The sequence below is a fragment of the Bos taurus genome, chromosome 7 (genome assembly GCF_002263795.3).
Source record: "Bos taurus isolate L1 Dominette 01449 registration number 42190680 breed Hereford chromosome 7, ARS-UCD2.0, whole genome shotgun sequence".
Taxonomy (NCBI): Eukaryota; Metazoa; Chordata; class Mammalia; order Artiodactyla; family Bovidae; genus Bos; species Bos taurus.
The window spans coordinates 59,185,492-59,192,467 of NC_037334.1; positions in this window are offsets into that span (position 1 = coordinate 59,185,492).

The window sequence follows — 6,976 nt, forward strand, 5'->3', positions numbered from 1 at the left end:
CAAATTTCTGCCCATTTACACAGAATAATTTTCTAACAATCAGATCAGATCAGATCAGTCGCTCAGTCATGTCCGACTCTTTGTGACCCCATGAATCGCAGCACGCCAGGCCTCTCTGTCCATCACCAACTCCCGGAGTTCACTCAGACTCACGTCCATCGAGTCAGTGATGCCATCCAGCCATCTCATCCTCTGTCGTCCCCTTCTCCTCTTGCCCCCAATCCCTCCCAGCATCAGAGTCTTTTCCAGTGAGTCAACTCTTCGCATGAGGTGGCCAAAGTACTGGAGTTTCAGCTTTAGCATCATTCCTTCCAAAGAAATCCCAGGGCTGATCTCCTTCAGAATGGACTGGTTGGATCTCCTTGCAGTCCAAGGGACTCTCAAGAGTCTTCTCCAACACCACAGTTCAAAAGCATCAATTTTTCGGCGCTCAGCCTTCTTCACAGTCCAACTCTCACATCCATACATGACCACAGGAAAAATCATAGCCTTGACTAGACAAACCTTTGTTGCCAAAGTAATGTCTCTGCTTTTGAATATGCTATCTAGGTTGGTCATAACTTTCCTGCCAAGGAGTAAGCAACTTTTAATTTCATGGCTGCAATCACCATCTGCAGTGATTTTGGAGCCCAGAAAAATAAAGTCTGACACTGTTTCCACTGTTTCCCCAGCTATTTCCCATGAAGTGATGGGACCAGATGCCATGATCTTCGTTTTCTGAATGTTGAGCTTTAAGTCAACTTTTTCACTCTCCACTTTCACTTTCATCAAGAGGCTTTTTAGTTCCTCTTCACTTTCTTGCCATAAGGGTGGTGTCATCGCCATATCTGAGGTTATTGATATTTCTCCTGGCAATCTTGATTCCAGCTTGTATTTCTTTCAGTCCAGCATTTCTCATGATGTACTCTGCATATAAGTTAAATAAACAGGGTGACAATATACAGCCTTGACGTACTCCCTTTCCTATTTGGAACCAGTCTGTTGTTCCATGTCCAGTTCCAACTGTTGCTTCAAATTTCTCAAGAGGCAGATCAGGTGGTCTGGTATTCCCATCTCTTTCAGAATTTTCCACAGTTTATTGTGATCCACACAGTCAAAGGCTTTGGCATAGTCAATAAAGCAGAAAAAATAGATGTTTTTTTTAACTCTTTTGCTTTTTCCATGATCCAGCAGATGTTGGCAATCACAATTACCCAAATATGGGACAATCGTCCTTGGAGATAGTAAGTCTTCCTGAGTTGGCTTTCTTAAGCAGTCTTCTGATAACTGGAAGAGATAGTGCAGGGGGTGTGGCTCACTAAAAAGAACCATTAAGGTATTTTCAAATCTTAAGAGTCAGCATTTCTATAGTAAATTTCAAAATGAAGTAATTTGTCTGGTTCACAGTAGGCTTCATGGCAAAAGTAATCCTTCAGCTGAATTTGTGCATTAGGTAGGACACTTTTGATTACAAGTGGTAGAAGAAAAACTCTGAAGAAAAACAAAAAAAAGTTAATCATATGGGTCAGAAGATGTCTCAAGAAGTCCACAGGCAGAAGAAAGAACTGAAACTAGGATCTGAAATATCATCTGTCTTCTCTCTCCATCCTGAATTTATGCTCCTGCTTATAGATTATACTTCTTTATTCTTTACTTCTCTCTAGAACAGGTTTCTCTCAGTTCCTCTATCCACTTGGCAGGAAGTAGATATCCATCTGATTGTTTCTGAGCTGACATGTTACAGATGCTACAATATTGAGAAAAAGAAGGAATTTTTCTTTTGGTTTCAATTCCAACATTTTGGTGGTTCATTTTTTATTTTTTTTTACTGTGGTAAAGTTCATGTAATATAAAGTTAACCATTTAAAACTGTACAGTTTAATGTCATTTAGTACTTATAGGGTGAAACTATCACCTCTATTTATTTCCAAAGTATTTTCATCACTCCCAAAGAAACTTTTTAGCCATTAAGTGGTCACTCCTCAACTCCATGACTCCTGGACCTGGAAGTCACTAATCTGCTGTTTGTCTCTATGGATGGACCCATTCTGAATATTTCAAATAAATGGAATAATACCATAGTGGCCTTTTGTATCTATCTACTTTCACGTAGCAAAGGTTTTTGAGATTCATCCATGTTGTAGCATGGATCAGCATACCATTCCCTATATGGCTGAATAATTTCCATTGTATAGGTATCTCACTTTGCTTTCTCCACTTATCTATGGATGGGCATTTGAGTTGTTTCCACGTTTTGGCTATTGTGAATAGTGCTGCAGCTTTTGTTTGAATGCTTGTTTTTCATTCTTTTGCATCTATCCTAGGAGTGGAATTGCTGGACCATATGGTAATCTTATGTTTAATGTTTTAGGAAACTGCCAAGTGTTTTCTGCAGTGGCTGCACCATTTTATACTCCTGTCAGCAATGTGTGAAGATTCAAATTTTCTACATCTTTGCCAAAACTTATTTTGTTTTTTTAAAAAAATTATAGCCACTCTAGTTGGTGTAAAAAGGTACCTCCTTAAAGTTTTGATTCTTATTTCCCTGTAACTAACGATGTGGATCTCCTTTTTAATGTTCTTGTTGGCCATTTGTATATCTTCTTTGGAGAAATGTGTTTTTAACTTCGTAACCTTATTTTAAAAATTGTGTTTATCTTTTTCTTGTTGAGTTATAATAGTTCTTAATATATTCTGATAATAGTCCCTTATCAGTTGATTCCCAGCTCTGCAATTTACCTCAGGCAAGTCACTAAACTCTTATGAACTTTGTTTTCTCTTTTTAAAAATATAGAGAAAAGATACACATACATCAAATATATGTGCGTGTGTAGAGAAGGGATCACTTCTCTCTGTATATGTCTCTTCTCGCTACATAAAACGTGTGTGTGTGTGTGTGTGTGTATCCATCTTAAACTCTATCCATCTATCTGTCTATACCTAGGAGCAATATTTCATTTTTGCTAATTCATTGTTTGTAGTGACTTTTATGGGCTTTCCCGATAGCTCAGTTGGTAAAGAATCCGCCTGCAATGCAGGAGACCTTGGTTCGATTCCTGAGTCGGGAAGATCCACTGAAGAAGGGATAGGCTATCCACTCCAGTATTCGTGGGCTTCCCTTGTGGCTCAGCTGGTAAAATATTCCACCTGCAATGTGGGAGATCTGGGTTTGATCCCTGGGTTGGGAAGATCCCCTGGAGAAGGAAAGGCTACCCACTCCAGTATTCTGGCCTGGAGAATTCCAGGCAGAATTCTATGCAGTCCATGAGATTCCAAAGAGTTGGACACAACTGAGTGACTTTTACACTTCACTAGTGACTTTTAGAATGTAAGCATCACAATAACATGAATAGACTGTATGATTTCCAAATATTTTCTCTCATTTGGTATGTGTCTTTTCACTTTCTTAATAGTATCCTTTGTTGACCTAAAATAAACAGACCTCCAGCGATTTCTCCAGCAAAAATGGGTTTATTTGGGATCAGAAAGACTTGGAATTTAGGGTCTATAGCCAGAACCACTGCAAGTCCTTGAAGAGAAAGGGAAAAAAATTCTTTTAAAGTAAAAAGTTGGGAGGCCTATCCTAAACAAAAAAACCCATGGCTTTTCATTGGCTCAGTCCTTGCCAGGAAAAAGGTCCTTCCTATTGTGTTCTTCTTAAGGGCATGGGAGCTCCCCCTTCTCGTCTCCTATTTAATTGATATTTTTATTTATTTTTAAATTTAAATTTATTTTAATTGGAGGCTAATTACTTTACAATATTGTATTGGTTTTGCCATACATCAACATGAATCTGCCACGGGTATACACGTGTTCCCCATCCTGAACCCCCCTTCCACCTCCCTCCCCATACCATCCCTCTGGGTCATCCCAGTGCACCAGCCCCAAATATCCTGTATCATGCATTGAACCTGGACTGGAAATTTGTTTCTTATACGATATTATACATATTTCAATGTCATTCTCCCAAATCATCCCACCCTCTCCCTCTCCCACAGAGTCCAAAAGACTGTTCTATACATCTGTGTCTCTTTTGCTGTCTTGCATACAGGGTTATCCTTACCATCTTTCTAAATTCCATATATATGCGTTAGTATACTGTATTGCTGTTTTTCTTTCTGGCTTACTTCACTCTGTATAATAGGCTCCAGTTTCATCCAGCTCATTAGAACTGATTCAAATGTATTCTTTTTAATGGCTGAGTAATACTCCATTGTGTATATGTACCACAGCTTTCTTATCCATTCATCTGCTGATGGACATCTAGGTTGCTTCCATGTCCTGGCTATTATAAACAGTGCTGTGATGAACATTGGGGTACACATGTCTCTTTCAATTTTTTCTTACTTTTTCTCCTTTTGATCAAGATCATTCTCTGAAGCATCACTGATCAAATCAGCTTTTCCACTTTCAGTCGCTTTTTCTCTCTCATGCCTAGAAGGACCTTTCTGAGGCATGGTTTCTCATGTTGGTGTAAAGATTGGAAACCTATTGAGGTCACGTTCAAGTGACAAGGAGGGGTAGGAGGAAGAACTCTCAGGGACTTTCTATCTCAAGCCCATAAGTTATCAAGTCATAGATATTGGAGATCATCTGAAGCATTATGCCATCAGCAGAGGTTTGGTAACAAACTTCCAGTGGTTCTGTTCTGAATAACCTGGGAAAGTGGTCTCATCAAACGTGGTCTGCTTTAATTCAAGGACATCTTTACTTTCAGGTCACCAGATGACAACAAGTCTAGTCAGGCTTCAGTGCTTTCATAAGGTGTGAATTCAAGAGTCTATTCTCTTGAATTTGGAGGCATGAGGGTTGTTATAGCAGGACCTGCCAAGGCCCTTTCCAGTGAGGATGAAGAGAGTCTTTCTGGAAGTGTCTTCTCCAATAGATGAAATCTCCAGGTTGCAAGGTGTGATATTTAAGGTCTTTACCTCCTGAGAGTACATTGTGAAAAGACTGTTCCACCAGATCATGATTATTTCTAATAGAAGCAATTAGACCTTAGTAATAGTAGAGTATCTTTCCTTTCACATCGTGGGTCACAAAAGGCAGGGACAATTGTCTTGCATGTCCTGTGACTGTCTCCAAGGGTGAGAGCTCATGAGTTCCAAAAAAGGGGGATCTAAGATTTAAAAGGACCAATGGCAAAGGTTTAGGTCAAGGTATTTGAAGAGTCTTTACAAATTTTACCAACTGAGTCTTAATAATGACATTAGTGTGTTCAACTAAGCCAAAGGATTTGAGGGTATTAAGCATAGTGGAAGTGTAAAACCAGTCGAATGATGTAGACTTGTTGAATGCCTGATCTGTAAAATGGGTTCTTTGAACACTATAAAGTTGAAGAGGATTTCATCAGGTAGGGGTAATCTTTTCTAAGAGGATTTTAACCACAGAAGAGGCAGTATTCCCTTCCCTATTTGCAAGGGAAGGCTTCAGTCCAGTGTGAAAGCATATAGACCATGACTAAAACATACTTGTATCCATGAGATGGGGGAAGGTGTATGAAACCCATTTGCCAGACCATGAAAGGTCCATTAGGCAGGTTAGCATGACAGCAAGTAGCACCAGCATGCTTCCTTGGGCTGTTTTTTGGACAAGTTGGACAAGTGAGGAAGGCACTTTTTGCAGCTTTGTTCAGTTTCCCTGCCAATGCTGATTCATGAATGCTATTATTCTGTCAGTAGACCAACGGTTTAATGCATGTAGAGTGGGGGAGGAGTGGTAATTTCAGTCTCCAGCAGGACTGAATTGTCATTTGGTCCAAACCAGAGCTTTTTCTTTTTATCAAACCAGAAGTTATTGACTTTCAGTCTTGGTTATTTCTTTTCTGAGGTCAACTTTTGGGCTTCTCTAGCCATTTTTTCTAAGTTATCATCTAGGGAAAATAGTGTTTGTACCAAGCAGAGGTTTGGCTGCTGTTGTTCCCTTTAAGGGCAGCATTCTTTGCAGAAACATCAAATAGGTGATTTCCTTTAGCTTCCAGAGACTCAAGTTTAGAACACCTTGGAATCTTCATAATGGCAAAAGCAGCAGGTTAAAATACAGTATTTAATAATTCTTGAACATCGAGGCCATTTAAAATTTTATTTCTGTTGAAAATTAGGAAGATATAGTGTTTCCACAATATTCAAAAACCATGAGCTGCTCCAAAAGCATATGTACTATCTAAAGTATTGATAGTTGTGCCCGTAATTAAAGTGAAAGCCTATGTTGTTGCTTAGTTGCTAAATTGTGTCTGATTCTTTTCACAACTCCATGGACTGTAGCCCACCAAGCTCCTCTGTCCATAGGATTTCCCAGGCAAGAATACTGGAAGGAGTTGCCTTTTCCTTCTTCAGGTAATCTTCCTAACTAAGAACGTATAATTCAACCTGCTGGGCTGAAGTAGCCATAGGTAAAGATGCTGAAATTGAAGATTAAGAATTGTATCTGTACTGATAAATGCATAAAATGTGGTGTGTGTGTGTGTGTGTATTCCTATATAATATATATAGGAATATATATATTATTCTGAATATATACTCAGGCATAAAAAATAATGAGACAATGCCATTTGCAGCAACAAGGATGAACTTAGAGATGATCATATTATGTGAAGTCAGAGAAAGGGGAGTACCATATGGTATCACTTATCCATATTATGATAAGTGGAATCCAAATTATGATACAAATGACTTATTTACAAAACAGAAGCAGACCCTCAGACATAGAGAACAAATTTAGAATTACAAAAGGGGAAACAAGGTGGATAAATTAGGAGTTTGGAATTAACAGATATAAACTACACTATATAAAATAGATATAAACAAAGTCCAACTGTTTAGCACAGGGAACTATGTTTAATATTTTCTAATAACCTAATAACTTTACACAAGAAACTGACACAATATTATAAATAAGCTATATTTCTTTTTTTTTTGTTTTTTTTTTGTTTTTTTTTCCTATGGCTTTTTTTTTTTTAATTTTATTTTATTTTTAAACTTTACATAATTGTATTAGT